Genomic DNA, 18,278 nt, shown 5'->3' on the forward strand with positions numbered 1-18,278 from the left:
GTTCTGCCCTCCTGCGCCTGGGTGCGGCCAGACACCTCCTCCTTGTCCGTCCTCCTCGGCTCCGAGCGCATGGTGCTCTGCTCTTGCCGGGTTGAGCGGAACCCTACGCCATCTTGGCATGGCGGCTCGTGGCGTCCGTGCGGCGCTGACGACAAGGTGGACGGTGTTGGGTGGCCGGCGATGCTCTTTGAGGTGGATGTGTGCAGACCCGCAGCGACCCACCCCATGGTGGCACCTGCGCTGCTTGCGGCTCGGTGGTGCCCCTCTTAGGTGGCCTGTCCCTTTGTGGACATGGCTGCACCCGACCTGGCACGCTGGACGTGGTACCGGCGGGTTGCACTGCCAAGGCTAGCGCTTTGCGAGAAAAGGGTCAGCGCAGGAGGTCTTGGTGAAGAATGGACAATGCCTGCAATGGTGAGGTACCATGCTCTAGGTGAAAGACCTCCCTTTCGGGGCCGGTGACGGCGACGCCTGAGATCGTCGTTTCCTCTGTGGCGTCATCGAGGAGTTTTGGCACCTCCCTTGCCTAGGGTCTCATGTTCCGGGTGAAAACCTCAGATTTGACTAGCCAAATTGGACGATGATGGCGTCTTTGACGTCGTACCCTCCTTGGAGGCGTCGTCTCGGGAACTTGAGTTCGGGCCGTAGTTCTTCCTCGGGGATCTCAGCGCTCTCGGGAACTAAGATGTCTTGCGATGCAGGTAGCGCGCCGGCCTCTTGAGTGGTATCGCGGTGGCTTGCGCGACGAGGATCTTCCTCGAACAGCGCGATCATGCATCTGGATGAGCAGTGGTGGGCTGGCCTTTGTGTTTGTTCGCGGGCTGTTGAAGACTGCACGCTTGCACGTCTGTCGAGTTTGCCGGGAGCTAGCCGCTGCACCGACATCGTTCCTTGGATTTGGGTCAAGGCCGGAGCAGCAATGCTCCCAGCTGAGCCGTGATGGGCTCGCGGGATTCAGATGGTACGCGTGTTGGCTGTGGTTGACCAGCACCCATGTATGTGTCGGAACGAAATTCTAGCTCGCGCTCTTGGTGGCGAAGCAGACCTTCCTAACCTCCCCGGCAGCTCCGGTGAGCACGTCGATGCGGCCCATCTTCAACATGGCCCCCGCGAACCTGGCCATCCACGCGATAGGTCTGGCGGCGTTGTCTGCGACCATAGCCGCCGTGTCATTGCGGCTCGTCAGCGTCTGGTCTGACGTCAACACAGAACCTGCCTAGATGCCACGCGTTCAGGTAGAACGCATCGCTCAGCTTGTTCGGGTCTTGTGACACACGGTTGTTGTTCACAAAGATCGATCCCCCGCCTTGCTGTGGGCACACGCCGCACACGCTCCTCAGCGCCGTCGCGAAGGTCGCCTTCATGGTGGGGTCGGCGGGATACAGCCTGGGATTGACGAAGTTGCAGGTCGTTTGGCCGAAGGGCCGCGCTGGCCGCTGGGCGTGGGCGACCGATCCCGCCCCCGGATCGGTTGCCTCGACCGCCGTTCGTTCCGTGCGTATCGGACGTCTGAAACCCACCCTTTGAACATGTCGCTTTCACCGCAGCACGTGAGTCAGACTATCAAGTGCCGTTTTCTGCTTGATGGGTCGCCGTCACCTGCATGCATGTGTGCCTGCGACAGGCCAAGTTGAAATTAGCTGGTAGTAGCTTTTACAGTGCTCGAACGAGTACACAAGCTTGCTCTTTGCTCGTGGATGGCAGTGCTCATATGGGTGGGTTCCACATTTGCTACTTGCTGGGTCTACTCTTTACATACGTAGCTCCATACTTAATTACAAGAATGTAGCAATACTGGGTAAGAGTATCTAACAAAAATAACTGTTTCAACACTACTAATAATATGTGCGAAAATATGTCTATACAACAAATCCTCAATATATTTACAATAATAATTAACAACAAAACCAACAATTTTTTGGGTGTTCACAACAATAATCAACTACGATTTTAACAAAACAACAATTCCAATAGTAAATTCCCAAGCCATAAATATCTTCAAAACAAATCATCAACATATTTACAACAATAATTAACAACAAAACCTACAAAAATATTGGGTGTTTACAACAATAGTCTACAACAATTTTAACAAAAAACAATAATTTCCGATACAAAATTTCCATGCCAAAAATATGTTTACAACAAATCAACATTATATTTACAACAAAACTTACCACCAAAACTAACTTTTTTTGGGTGTTTACAATATTAATCAACTACGAGTTTTGACAACATATATGATAGTGATTTACAACAATATTCCATAACCATCTTAGCTAAATCAATTGACTAATCCAACATTGGTAATATTTCCATGCAAAATATATTTGTAAATCAACCATAAGTTGTTTTCGACAAATTTTGTGGCAAACAATGTTGTCCATTGTGGCCGTGTACTCTCCGATTCGGCTAGGCGACTATGAATCTAGCTCGCCGGAGGGTCGACGGCACTAGCTCCGGCAACCTCCGTGCCATTTCCACTGGACGCTCGTGTGTTTGCAGTGAAAGACAGACAAGACACCGGTTTGTCAAAAATAATATACACATAAAATCGGATAATAATTATATTTTAGCACCACAATTTTAATTAATCACTCACATTTTTTTGGCTAACAATTAAAAATATGGTGGATAGCTAGCTAGTAGTGTCACAATCATAGCCTCTCATACATTTCTTTTGCAAGTGTACGCTAGCACTGTAGCACACATCAAGTAGCAAGTAGTACACGGGTAGCAAAAAAGAAGCAGCAGTGGTCGAAGCCACGTGAGAAAAGCGAGTTGTAAGAGGATGGGAGAGAAAGCGATATGAGCACACCATCTAGCTCAGGCATGCAAAAGGAATCAGCTCTGTGAGCTAGCTCGGCCGGGAGCCCGGGACCATAGGAAACTAAGCGCGCGAGCAAGAGTGGGAACGACCGATCGCGCGACGCGGATCGGTCGCCGGATCACAAGTGTTTTCCTTGGCCGAAGGAGTGCGCGCCGGAGAGCGCCACGAGGTCAACGGCGTTAAGGCCCTTGGCGTCGAAGCTCTTGAGGAGGTCCTCGAGCTGGGACGACGGAGAAGGCATGTGTTGGAACACCTCGCCGAAGACGGAGACGAGACAGTCGCGGCGGCCGGAGGCATGCCCAAGGTGAAACCGCCCGAGGCGGTGGTGGAGTCGCGCGCCGCGAAGGCCAGGACGTCGGCGCAGGAGACGACTCCTGGGCAGATGGACTCTACGAGCATCTCCAGCCGCGTCCCCAAAGCGTCCCCCAAAGGGATTTGGGACGCGCCGGACAAAAAAACCGTTCCAGCCGCGTCCCCCAAAGCCCATTTTTGTCCGGCGCGCCCCCATACGGTGTCTGGCGCCCCGAGCCCATTCCCGCCCACAAGGGACGCACCGGGCACGCCGGACACAACGAAAAGCAAGGCGGAGAGTGGCGGGGCCGACCCGTCAGCGGCATAGTTAATTTTAACCTAATCGTCGCCTACCTCGTGACGGAAGTTATTCGCGCGCAGTGACACACGACGGCATCTTTGCCTTAATGGCGACGGAGGGGCAGGCGAGACGTCTCGTCGGTGCTGCGCCGACGAGACGCGCCGCCGGCGTGCGCACGCCACCGCCCGTTCCCGCGCTTTCTTCCCGCCTCTTCTCGCCTGTTCCCGCGCTTTCTTCCCGACGCCGGTGTCTATAAAAGGTCTCCCGGCTCAATGGTAGCCACCACACCCCGCCGGCAACAAACACAGCCCTCGTCGCTCCACCGCCGTCTCCTCCACCACCAGTAGCAATGGCGAACCACCCCGGCGCTGGCCACTTCCCTCCACCACCGTCTCCTCCACTTGCAGTCCCGGAAACGCAGGTCGACACCGACCCCTCAGCAGCGGCCCGGGAAGAGCGATGGCGTGCGCACCGTAAGCAGCGGCGGGAGGCGGCGCAGGCGGCGGATCTGGCGGCGTTCTGCGCCCATGGCCCTGCTGCTGGCAAGGCCGCGGCGGCAGCAGCGTGGCAGGAGCAGCAGGACGCCACCGTTGCGGCGTCTGACGCCTCGACGAGACAGGAGGCGCGACGGTGCCGGTACCGGGCGGAGATGGAGCAGCGGTGGGTTGACGAGCGCCAGCGCCAGCTCGCTGAGCGGGATGCGCTGTACCGAGATCGGCGGGAGTCGATCGAGCGCCGGCGGTGGGAGTCGATCGAGCACCAGCGGCAGCTCGCGGCGGAGGAGCGTCGGCAGCGGGAGGCGGCGCTGGCGGCGATCTGGGGGAGGCGGGCGGACCAGTTGGCGGCGGAGGCCGACGTGTTGGCGGCGGCGATGATGGAGGCGCCAACAGATGTGGAGGACGATGCGCCAATGGAGGAGGAGGAGGCCGAGGCGGAGGAGACCGAGGTGGAGGACGACGACGACGAGTTCGAGTGGTCCGACGACGACGGGCCGCACCCGGACGAGACGGCCGATCAGCAACGCGCGCTCTTCGAGTCCTTCGAGTCGGAGAAGAAGCTCCAGGACGACGCCCGTGCCCGCGAAGAGGCGCAGATTCTACGCGCCATCGAGCTCTCCCTCCAGGCGGCGCAGCAGGGGAGGGCGGAGGAGGACGCGCGGCGGGAACGGAGCCGTCAGGCCAACGCCAAACGCAAGGAGAGGAGGCGCGCGCAGGAGGAGCTGCGGCGTAGGGGAGGCGACGACGGGGCGGGGCCGTCGAACGCACCGCCGGGCGGGCAGTAGTGTAGGTCTAGATGAAATCTAGCCGTTTTCATTCAAACTTTGTAATATATAATCAAAATTGAATGAAAACCTTTATTTTCGTGCACCAAAATTCATTTGGGGCGGCGTTTGGGGGACGCGGCTAGGGAGCGACATCCCTCAAAGGCGGCACGAACAAAACACGTCCCCCAAACGCTCAATCCGGCGCGGTTTGAGGGATGGGAGACGCGGCTGGAGATGCTCTAGGGCGGCCTTGATCTTGTTCACAGCGTCGTATCCGCTCAGAGCGATTGCTTGCTTCTCCGTGTTCGGGTTGCTTGTGCTCGGATCGAGTAGAATGGACGCATCACAACCCTGCAAAACTCCATCTGTAAATATTAGCATTCTTCCGGAAAAATTAAACTGGCCATTGAAAGTTGTGTAGCGTCAGATACTACTGACAATTCATTTGGAATTTCAGCATTTTAAACATAGGAGCATGTACGTACCCTGACGAACCAGCCGTGGAACAAGAGGCGGACGAAGGCGGCGCCCATTGTGGAGTCATTGCTGATCATGCCCTGGACGATGCCCCTCACCGTATCCTGCCATCGACACGGAGCTCAGTGCCGCGGCCATAAAGCACCACAATCTTGGATACTGTCGCACTCGACATGTTTCACGTATGGGGCCCACGAATCCAATTGTTACCTTAGTTTTCGCACAACCGGTACTACCGCTTATGGGAGCGGTACTACCGCTTTGGGTCCAGTACTGGTCTTTAGTGAGTGACACGTGGGGCCAGTGGCGGAGCCAGCATATCAACTATGTGTAGTCGGCTTGAATCTGTGTAGTCAAATATACATGTTTGTATAATTTTTTAATCAGTTTCTGCATATTTGTAGCTTATATTGTCAAGAAACTGTGTAGTCAATTGACTACACAGCTAAGGCTTGGCTCCGCCACTGCGTGGGGCTTGACCGGTACTACCGCTGCCGGTACCGTAATGGTACCAGTATAATCTCTGGGAGCCCCTGGCTCCTGCCTGGTACCGTTGCGGTACCTGGACAGAAGTACTGTTATGTTTGCATTACCGGTACCGTGTCGGTACCTGGTCGGAAGTACCACGCCCTCGCGGGTGACTCAAGCGGTACCACCGGTTAAGGTACCGTCATGGTACCGGCATGCTCACTGCAAGCCTTTGCCAAAGTGCAATATGGCGGTACTACCGCTTTCGGTACCGATACTACTGGTTATGCTGGTTATGCTGTAATTGTTTTTCTTTTCTTTTTCTCTCCAACCACGTCGCCTTGCGACACACACATAAAAACAGAAAACCTATCAACTACTCTTGAGTCTTCCGATCCTGAGGTTTTCAACGAGGACACTGTGCACCTGTAAATCTTTCATGGCAACTATGCACACGGTGAAATACATCTGAGTGTTGTTATCAAACACACAAAACACTATGGACAGATCTTGCTCTTTCAATAGTATGTTCATGTGAGCTTATTGTATTCTATAAGTATATTCATGTCAGCTTATTGTATTTTATACGTATATTCATGTGAGCCCATTGTAAAATATGCCACACAAATTTTGGGCGGCATACGGACGGAAAACATAGAGCTTGTGAACAAAAAAAATAATTGAACCTCCATATAACAACATGTATATCATAGATAAAGTTTAGTAGTTATATATGGGGGTCTGAACCTAGGGTTCTTCGACCACCGCTAACCCTATCAAATAGATACCAGTTGACACCAAATTCACTAAACGAGAGAGGGGGATTACCCATCAAACGAGACGGGCTCATCGAAATCCCTCATCCTCTCACCAATGTGGTCGACAGGCCACATTGGATGCCTCCTTCAGCCCCGGGTAGCGCAGCTGCTGGGGGCAACACTCGAGCATTGATGTGAACGAGGAGTGGTCATTCGATCATGTCAGCCTCCCTCACCGCCAGCACTACACCTCTAACGTCAACACTGGTTCCGACGTCGCCTCCTTCATCATCGGGGATCATCTTCGGTCGGCGCCTCCTCTGGGCTCCCGCCCGTCGATTTTGAAAAAAAGTGAACTATTTTTTTCTTTAGTTTTTTAGCGGAAACGTTCACTTTGTCGATTACGAGTACATGAATGAGTGCGTGTCTGTACCAAAAACGTATTATTAGACCAAAAACAGGGGTATGCTACAACTAGTGTCTTGTTTCTGAGTTTTGTGCAACAACTACACCAAATATTGGTGTTATGTGCAATTTTCTCAAAAACTTATTCTTTGAAACGAGATAGTAGCTATTTGTATAAAAATATGAATGAATGTGATATAGCTAGGACTATTTAAGGCAAAACCAATACAACCTAAGGTATACGGAGCTGTTGTTTCTTTTTTTATTTTGCTAGTTCCCAGCTAGGTGACGAAAAGATTAAAAAATAGAAGTTTTCTTTCACATTCTCCCACATAATAACTACTATATTAAAGGTGAATAACTTCCTTTTTTCTCAAAATTTTGAACTTTTTTTGGATTAACCTTGAGCTGATAGTTTGTTCTTTGGTGCTTTGATTTCTTGTGATTCTTTTACTGTGTACCTTTCGGGGCTATGTAGTACTTTTGGGGTGGACTAGATTTTCATGCAGTACGTGTTGCCACGTGCAAGATTATACTAGGTGATTTCCTTTCGGGTAGTTTTATTGTGGCGCATTATTAGTGTGGTCGTGGCTACAAAGTGTTTGAAAATGTGGTGGGCCATCGTGGCATAGGTGGTGTTGATTTTGCATGACCTGTCGGCACCGCTTTGACTAGATTTTGTATTCTTTCAGCGTGTCATGTGCTCTCTCGAACCTCCCGATGTCTTTCTTTCCTCTCTTTCTTCCTAGAATTTTTTCCAATTTCTCGAGCCTCCCAACCGCTCCGCATCCTCTCTCATGTCTTCGCTGCTCAGCTTGGTCTGGCGCTGGCGCCATAGATAAAAAAAATAATGTAGGAAAACCCCGCCTTCTGCAGCACAATGCTAAAAAGGTGGTAGCGGCACATAATGTCGTTCGCATATATGCCAGAGATATTAGCAACACCATCGGCCTGTAGTAGCACCTCCGTTGTCCTATAATAGCACTTCCGCTCTTCGCATGCAACATCACGGAAAAAAAGGAAAAAGATATGGTTGTCATCACAACATCAATGAAAACCAACATGTAGGTTGGAGTAGATCCACAACTAATCAACCACCATGGGGATGCGCCATGCATACGAAAAAAATACTGATTTGTGTATAACTTTTCCTTCAGATATTTTACAACATAATCTAGACGTTGGCTGAGACGCTGGTTGGATGGATGTGTCGTTAGCCAAGGCGAATCTCGGGAAATTCCGAATGATGGATTTGAGATCTCATGCCATCTACCTTTTTTGTATCAGTAGATACCCCGATATCATAAATAATGTATTTCCTTTATGAAATTTGGCTCACCACCGGAACACTTCCTCTAGCAACTTCAGATGCTCCACCATGGTAGAACTGTGCACTAGAATGTCATCAAAAAATACCAATCCCCATTTCCGAGTCTGATGTGTCGAGAGGCAAAACCATACGTGGATCTTTCCAGATCAAAATATTAAGGAATCCGTGTTGTCTACTACACTAGATAAGCAATCCTATAGAAAAAAATACTAATTTTGTGAAATAACACGAACCGTGCAAAAAAGATCATTTCCACACCCAGTTATTGGTACCATATCCATATATGTGTGTTAGATAAAAATAAATACTAAACGTAGTCTTAACACTGAATTTAATATCAATAATCATCAAAAATACAAATTATTTATTCTGTCTACAAGAGTTATATAAATTGCATTAATTTGTTCTTTTGTATCGATCGATCTAGATTATCATATGTGGTGTAGAAAACCGTTCAGTCAAGCTACTGAATGTTGTACTATGTTCACTGAATTTTAAGACCAAACTAAATGATAGGTATAGGTTATGAATGATAGAAGATGAGCGGATTGTCGTCAACAAATGTTGCAAATTCATATTTTCAAATTGCCTATAGATAAGAAGTCGTTTTCCATTAGACTACAAGGATACATTTATTTTTGTTGACAGTATTGATCGTCCAAGAAGTGACATCTAGGGACACAACCTAATCACAAATTGGCTACCAAGAAGACATTTAATCACAAATCCATGGGAGCAATATAACTCCTTTTGTCTATGTCTAACAAATAAAAGACTTACCTTCTTGCTTAATAATAATTAATAAAAATATATTATTTTTTACTAACATAACATAAAATAAGAATAGGCCAGTATGTCTAGGTCATCCGTTCAGCTATATTCATGGAACTGATTGAGCTATAGAAACATATACATGAATGAGTGTGCGCAAAAATCCATGCTACTGCTTATGTATAAAACATTAATAGATTTTTTTTCGAAATGGGGTAAGCCCCGGCCTCATAAAACATTAATAGATAGAAAATATGTAAAGATGTATTACAATTTAACCGAACTTCATTCTTAACATAATGTCAAATCAATTATTCTTCATATTAAAACAATGTAAGTATAACGTAGTACATAAAACTGTTGTGTTGCATCTATCTTCTAAATCTTCATATTTTTGTACCAACAACCATTCCAACTATCATATAGTTGTTTTTTTTTCTTCATTAATTTTTTTATCAGCATACATGTTCATAACAAACCATGATTATCCTATTAAAGCACATATGATGAACCAAAACCAATAAAAAACTGGTCTAGAAAATCTCATGGTGAACCAAAATATTCAATCAGCTGACCACAGCCAATAGATTTTCAGCTAACCTATTTGATTTCTTGAATCTTAATATCAACAGAATTGGTCTAGAAAATCTCATAGTGTACCAAAATATCCAGTCAGCTGATCACAACCAATAGTTTTTTTTAACCTTAATATCAAAATCGTAGGGCTTTGCTGCTGTGAGGCAACGCAACTGATATTATCATTGTGGTTGTTGTGTCCGAAGTGAATTTTGATATCATTGTAAGCTGTTGTAATATCCACATAGTTGCATATGACTTGGGAATTTGTTCAATCTGTTGGGTGATTTAATCTCAGACTTACTATCTACAGTGACAACCGGTAAGTACTTAGCCTTATGATGCAAAGAATGTTGGAAGAAACCTCATCTCTACGACTACACATTTAAAAGCCCTTATAAGTGTCGGTGTCTAAATACAGTAGCAGAGCCAAGTTATTTTTCCTTATAATTATAGTGTTATTCAACAAGTAACCTCGATTTTTTTTGCTTTATCGTATTCTTAACTGTACTCAGGCCCTCTACAAATACATTAGACATTGAGAGAAATCTTACGGTCTCTTCTGAAGGATAAAATCCATAGATGATTCAAACTGAGTTGTAGATTTCCATGTAACCGGGCTATAAGGTCCTTGCACTATTAATTGGCAAAATACACAAAATAATGTTTTAAAAAGCTGACATACAGTGTTAATTATCTATATGTGGAAGATAGGAAAATGAAGGTGCATGGGAGTGTTCTAAGCAATAGTGCTTGCAGGATAGAGGTTCTGGATTGTTCGTAATATACAAGAAAATTATGCCTAAACGTCACTTTAAGTAACATAAAAGTGTGGACTTATTTGGATGATAGAAGGACAGTTCAGGATTTCTTGTGCTCCAGTCTTTTTCTCCCAAGAGCTTTATAGTTATGAATTCCCAACTAAGATTATGCATAAAGAAACGTTTTTGCAAGTAAGCTAGCAAACCATGAAGAATGTGTTAAGATTCATGCACTAGCCACTTGAGCCAAAAGTCCGAACTGATGGAAAGGGTTAGGCAATACACATATACACTTCACAACACCCCCACTCGCGTGTGACGGGAGAAGAGAAAGTCAACACGTGAAAGAAGAAGAGCACACCGAAACAGGGCATCAGCGGTGGCTAAAGAGGGGGGCAACACCAATTTTTAGGCTTAATTGTGAAAACCATGTGAAAGCCAGGATTTGGACTTGAGACCTGGGGCTCTGATACCATGTTAAGCTTCATGCACTAGCCACTTGAGCCGAAAGTCCAAACTGATGAAAAGGGCTAGGCAATCCACATATACATTTCACAACAGAATGAAACTATCTCATGAGCATTCAGAAGAACATAAGCATTTAGATATTCATATTGCACTACGTTACTTTGCCTCTCTGTCTCATACCAGTGAGCTGCATTTCATTTCGTTAGAACACATCATTTTTACCCTTTCTTTCCAGTGATTTCAAACTGGACCAACAGGCCCTAAGTCTCGACTGGCTGACCTTATTCTTAAAAATTTCGCCGAGATATATAGTTGTTCGATTTGAATAAAGTTATACTATATCTGAAGAACAAGTTTAGATCAGACATTTTTTAGCACTCTTCAAGACTCCAGCTAGGGAAATATTCTATTTGAACTGCAAAATACTATATAGCATGTCAATGGCCACAAAGTAAAACATATACTACTTGATGAACCTGAGGTAATAACTAAATTATAATGAGACAGGTTATCTATTCTACAAGAATTCACCCATTTTCCCATGATGCGCTGACTAGATTTTTTCCTGAGCAACCGAATATATAGTGAGACAATTAGAGTGTTGCAGAAACATTTGAAACAACAGTTGCTCTGTGCCCAGTGTTCAGCTTTGTGTGGACTATAAAGAAACCTAGGAAAGACTAATAAAACTTATCTAAACAGTAATTTACAATACATTTACATCCAAATAACTAAATATAGATGACTTCTCTATATGGGAGTAAACATAATTAAAATTAGTTGATATTTCAAACTAAAGATAGGTCATATAATATTACTTAGTTCTATATTTGCTTCAAGGGACTAGAAAGAAACACAGTTGTAGGGTTGCGTTCGTATAGCTCTGTTGCAACACAATACTCACACCATTTATATTTACAATCTTGCCTAGGCCTTTATGTCCCTACCACTTGATATTTCTAGCTATGTACTATGGATTGTTGCTCTTCACATGTTTCTTATGGCTTGCCAGGAGAGTTGAAGGGCGGCACTGCGGCACCGGCTGGATTGTGGAGAGGGGCGGAGAATCAGGTGCAGCGGGTGAACCTGGCCGGCAATCTGTAAGATAAAAATCACTGCATGAAGGAACTACTACAACGTCAAGGATAATTTAGGATGTGTCAATAATGCTTAACCTGCCCTTCATGTAATTTTTTTCGTAATTGATCTAGACATGATTCTTGAAAATCCAAAATTTTATTTTCTTGCCGCCTACAAAGTAATTTCCCCTAGATTTTTGTTTATGTCAACATACATTAGTCCAGATCCCTTATATGTCTCGATTTAAGACACAAAAATTTAGAGATTTTCGGTTTCCATTAGAACAAGTGAAATGCTGATCGTACTGAAGATGAAAGAATAAAGAAGAAATGTTGGCACCAATGATTTGAGAAGTTTACCAACCGCATTTGAGCTATTTTATGGTTGTAGATTCTCAGCTTCTACATGTAGTTGTTGTCACTTTAAACCAAGTTCATATGTTCTTTTTGGCACCTACTCTTTTCAGATGTGGAATCCTGAGTGGCACTATTCAATTTTAGGGGTTTTCAATGAGTAACTGATTGTGCCTAACAGTGTCCATTTTATCTCTATTTGTTCTTATATTTATGTCTCTTTACAGTGCTTATATGCATATGGACTATACAAGTACAACATGGCCCGTCTACAGGCTACGCAACGGCAGGCTGCCCCCTAAAATATGCTGCCTTGGTCACTCAAACTTTGCAAAGTTTCAATGATCTTTTATTTTTCAACTCACAGCTATCTTGAGGGCGCGGCGTGCCGCCGCGCCTTTCTTTGCTAGTACAATATATGCCATATTATCTATGTTGTAAGCTATAAACCATACGTATATATGGTAGATTGTTGTTCGAATATTTTTTGCTATAGCAAGTGGTGCATCAGGGTGACTCGAGATTTAGCGCCGCCCCTGGATGAACCGAGGTCCCATTCTAAATGTCTTTCAAAGAATAAGCAACTTAGCTAATTGATGTTTCAGCGACCTGTCGAGTATGAAGTTGTCAAAAAAAAAAAAAACATATCGAGTATAAGATGACTGGGCTCTTAGATAAAAGGTTGTCTGAGTGGCCTTTTTTAAAGTGGGCCAATGGGCTCTATGGTATTAATTTGGGCCATGTATCATATATCTGGGCTAGAATTTCGGCCCTGTAGGGCTGACTTACTTTGGCTGAGTTTGCACACGGCAGGGCCAACGTTAGCTGACAATCTCATGCTTCCATCTGATTGAGTTCCAGACCATCACCACTCAGCACTTAAATCATCGGGAACAGCGAATAAGAGAAGCTAGAACGAACACGTACTGAGCCTCGTGTCCCAGTCATCCTTACATCAGTAGCTTTCGTTGCAACATCGCTACATCACCATGCTCGATAGGTCGCCGATGTTAGGGAATATACTTGTTGTATTACCAGGGGACTAAAGGCCACAATATATAGTACATGTACAGGTATACATATGCAGAAAGCCCTCTAACATATGGGGAAATTACAATATACAGATATATACATCTAACACCCCCCGCAAACTCATGGTGGATCCACAACACTGAGTTTGGAGAGGAAGAAATCATGCTGCGCTCGAGTCTGTGCCTTCGTAAAGAAATCCGCCAACTGCATATCGGAAGGCACATAATGAACCGCAACAACATCATCTTGTACCTGTGCACGTGTGTAAAAAGCATCAACACCGATATGCTTGGTCAGCTCATGCTTGACCGGATCACGTGCAATACTGATAGCACCTGTACTGTCAGACAAAAGTGGAGTGGGTGTCGTAACAGAGACCCCAAAATCTGCAAGCAACCACCGTAACCAAGTCACCTCAGCAATGAACAAAGCCATAGCCCGCAACTCAGCATCAACACTCGAACGGGAAACTGCGACCTGTTTCTTCGTCTTCCAAGCAACAAGCGAACCACCAAGAAACACACAGTAAGCAGAAAGCGAACGACGATCCGTAGGATCACTCGCCCACGTAGCATCCGAATAGCACTGGGAGCTGGAGAGAGCTGGAACGGGGAAAGAAAAGGCGACGAGTGATCGTGCCACGAAGATAACGAAGAACACGGAGGAGATGACTATAGTGAACAAGTGGTAGGAGATGAGACAAACCGACTCGAATATGAACAGGATAAGAAATATCGGGACGAGTGACAAGCAAGATAAACAAGACTCCCAACAAGATGGCGATAACGGGTGGGATCGGGAAGAGGATCACCATCGGTAGGACGGAGCTTAACATTAAGCTCCATAGAAGTATCGACCGTGCGCTCATCCCCAAGAGCAAGCACGAGCAAGAAGATCCCGAATGTACTTTTCCTGAGAGATAGAAAAACCATCGGAAGTGGAGGAAACCTCAATGCCAAGAAAATAGCGAAGAGGACCAAGATCAGTCATAAGAAACTGATCACGAAGACGAGCCTTGACGAAGGCAATATACTCAGGATCATCACCAGTAATGATCATATCATCAACATAGAGAAGAAGAAGTGTACGTCCACGAGGAGAAGTGTGAACGAAAAGTGCTTGGATCATGAAGACTAGGAGAGAAACCAGCAGCAGTCACCACAGAGGCGAAGCGCTCAAACCAGGCACGAGGGGCCTGTTTGAGACCATAGAGAGAACGTCGAAGACGACAAACCATCCCATCAGAAACAGAATACCCATGAGGAGGTTGCATATAGACCTCCTCACTCAACTCGCCATTAAGAAAAGCATTCTGAACATCAAGCTGGGAGACGGACCAGCGGCGAACAGAAGCAACAGCAAGAAGAGTACGCACAGTAGTCATATGAGCCACAGGGGCAAAAGTCTCATCATAGTCACGGCCGTGCTCCTGCTGAAAGCCACGAGCTACAAGACACGCTTTATAGCGCTCAAGAGATCCATCAGAGCGAGTCTTAATTTTATAGACCCACTTACACGTGATAGGACGAACACCAGAAGGTGGAGAAACAAGATCCCAAGTGCCGGTGCGCTCAAGCGCAGCGATCTCCTCAGCCATGGCAAGCTGCCATTCGGGATGACGCTCGGAATCCCGATAAGAAGTCGGCTCGGAAACGACGGAGAGACCATACCGACTAGGAGAGTAACGAGCTGGAGCACGACGCCGACGGACAGGCCGTGAAGGGGGAAGGTCATCGGCGAGAGGACAACTCATCAGAAGAAGCGGAAGAAGGGACAACATCAGAAGGATCCGAAACCGGAGAACGAGGAGTGCTAGGTGGACTAGACGGAGGAGAGGATGGCGCCGAAGGGGGCGCATCAGGACTAGGAGGGGGAGGAGACGGGATAGCAGGGGGTGCATCCGGAAAAAGAAGAAAAGAGATATCATCCACCGGGTAAGTACCCGAGGTGGGACGAGGATAGAAGGGACGCGTCTCATCAAACGTGACATCACGAGAGATGCGCATCCGACGACCAACGGGGTCCCAACAGCGATAGCCCTTATGCTCATCATCGTATCCGAGAAAAACACACTCAACGGACCGAGCGGTCAGCTTGGTGCGATCGCGAGGAGGGAGAAGAACATAGCAAACGCAACCAAATAAACGAAGTGTCGAGTAATCGGGAGAGCAACCGGAAAGACGCTCGAGAGGAATGCCACCTTGAAGGGCAGCAGAAGGCTGAATGTTAATGAGGTAAGTCGACGTAGCGACGGCCTCAGCCCGAAATGCGGCGGAAGAGAGGAAGCAATCATCATAGCACGGGTAGTCTCAAGAATATGACGATGCTTACGCTCGGCGACACCATTTTGAGCATGGGCGCCGGGACATGAGAACTGGGAAAGGGTGCCCTGCTCAGCAAGAACACTACGCAGGTGTTGGGAGATATACTCTCCTGCAGAGTCAGCACGAAACACACGAATAGGCGTGGAATACTGAGTACGAACCATGGCTGCAAAACGCTGATAAATAGAGAGCACCTCACTGCGAGAGTGCATAAGAAACAACCAGGTGTATCGCGAAAAATCATCAATAAACAAAATATAGTATCGATGACCCCCTTTCGAAGGAAAGGGAGCCGGACCCCAAACATCCGAATGAACTAAATCAAAAGGTCGCCGAGATACGGACGCACTAGTAGGATAGGGAAGCTGAATCTGTTTGCCTAGCCTACAACCCCGACACGAATGCAAAGACACATCTCCCGAGACAGACCCCGGAAGACCACGACGAACTAATGACGATAAACGGGAGCCACAGAGGTGACCCAGCCGATGATGCCACTGCTGAAAAGATCCAGTGACAGAAGCAGCAACCGCAGGAGAACTAGCAGATGAAGTGGCAGCAGAAGGAACGCGAAGCCAGTCTAACTCCCAGAGCCCCGGGGACTCAAGGCTGCGAGGGCCAGCTCCAACCAGGGCCTGTGTACGGTGGTCCTGAACAGCACAAGAATCAGCATCAAGAATGACGCGACAACCAGAATCAGTAAGCTGACTAGCGGAAAACAGGTTCATCTTAAGACTAGGAACATGAGAAACATCAGGAACAGAGAAAGAGGGAGTAGAAAGGGTGCCTCGACCGGAAACAGGGAGAGAGGTACCATCGGCCGTGATAACACGAACAGGCAAAACAAGAGAGCGAAGAGCGAAAGAATAGAAGATGCGAGAGGTCATATGAAAAGAAGCTCCAGAATCCGGATACCACGGGGATGACATACCCGATCGTGTGGAAGGTGGTGGTCGCACGGTGCCGGAAGAGCCGGGCACGGAACCAACGAGTACTCGTCGAGGAAGAGCCCGTACCAGCGAGCAGACCACGAAGACCACGGATAATGTCCCGATCGGATAGCGCAACGACAGAAGATCCCGAAGAACCAGCCGACGACGAGTAAGATGCGGCGGGCGTAAGCTGGGATCCTCTCGCCGGCAACTAGAGATAGTGTGGCCAGGCCTGCCACGGTAGGTGCAAGGAGGTGACGTCGAACCACGAGGCTGCCGGGGCTGACGCCGACCCCGGAATGGAGGAGTAGGAAGTATCGGCCGTGCCGGAGGCCGCAACGAAGCCGACGACATAGGAGGTCCACGAGCGAGACGGCACAGGAGGGCCACGAGCAGCAAGAACAGAGGGAACCTCAAGAAGACCAGCACCACGAAGACGAGTCTCCTCAGCACGAAGCTCAGCAAGTACCTCAGAGAGCGGAACACGACCACGGGCAAGCAGCTGGGCCCGGCGCGGCTCAAACTCCTTACGGAGCCGCGACAAGAACTCAAAAACGCGCTGAAACTCCAGATCCGCGCGCACAGTCAGACAGTAGGGACAGGTGGCACACACAGCTGTACGGAGAGAATCAAGCTGACGCCAAATAGTAGCACTCTGAGTGTAGAACTCATCAATAGTAGAATCACCCTGCTGAAGGGCATGCTCCTGGCGGACCACAGACAGGTAGAGAGCATCCCCAGACGGCTGATAGCGCTGACGAAGAAAAGCCCACTGAGCAGCAGCGGTGGGAAGACCCATAAACTCAGCAGCATACTGAGGCAGAACACTGGAGGTGAGAACAGCAGCAGCACGAGCATCCTCATCTATCCACTGAGTGTACTCGAAGATGAGTGTACTCGGTCAGATCCAGCCGGTAAGTCGCAACGGCAGTAGAGTGGTCCTGGACCTTCCGGTCATAATCAGCCAGAGCAGTGTCATCAGCACTCTTGGCTGCATCCTTATCCGCCTGAGTAGCATCAGGGGCAAGGGCAACAGGTGGCGGTGCAACGAGCACCGTAGGAGGAACGGGCGCGGCGGACGAGGAGACCTCGCCAGAAAGAACACCCCAAAGACGAAGACCGCGCATGTGGACGCGCATGAAGGCAGCGAAATCAGGGTAATTCGCGCCATCAAAGATCACCGGGCAGCGAGGGATCGCAACATAGCCCGAGGAAGACATAGCTTTTTTTTTTCTTGCTTTTTTTTTGCTTTTTTTTTGCTTTTTTTTTAGATGGAAGTCAACCGACTAGGATCGGGAGCCTGGGAAAATCGGAAAATCGGCAGCCAGAGAACGGCGGCCGCTCGAGATCAGCGCCAGGAGACAGCGCCAGGGACGGGCGCCAGGGGCTTCGGGGAATCGACGGGGATGGGCGCCAGCAGATTGGGGGCTTCGGGGAATCGACGACGGGCGCCTGGGAATCGACGACGGGCGCCTGCAGACGCCTGGAGATCGACTTCGGGGAAAATCGACGACGGGCGCCAGGGGCTTCGGGGTTTCGAGGACTCGGCGGGGATCGGCAGCCAGAGAACGGCAGCGCCAGGAGACAGCGCCAGGGAGACGCCTGGAGATCGACTTCGGGGAATCGACAGGGACGGGCGCCGGCAGATCGGCCACGCGCGGAGAGGAAGCCGCGCATGGAGATCGACTTCGGGGAAGGCGCGCGTCGGAACTTCGGGGAAGGCGCGCGTCGGAGGAGATCGGCCACGCGCAGGGGAGATCGGGGCGGCCACGCGCGGAGGAGAGGAAAGATCGAGTCGGGGAGAAGCCGGCAGTGGGACGGCCGGGAACAAGTCTTCAGAAGGATCAATTTCGCTCT

The 18,278-nt window shown here is 48.3% G+C and overlaps 1 pseudogene; it reads right to left on the minus strand.

The window, feature by feature from the left end:
• Positions 1-1,015: 1,015 nt before the first annotated feature.
• On the minus strand, positions 1,016-5,837 carry LOC124646748 (annotated as a pseudogene).
• Between the last annotated feature and the right edge of the window lie 12,441 nt (positions 5,838-18,278).

This window comes from Lolium rigidum, chromosome 4, assembly GCF_022539505.1.
Source record: "Lolium rigidum isolate FL_2022 chromosome 4, APGP_CSIRO_Lrig_0.1, whole genome shotgun sequence".
Taxonomy (NCBI): Eukaryota; Viridiplantae; Streptophyta; class Magnoliopsida; order Poales; family Poaceae; genus Lolium; species Lolium rigidum.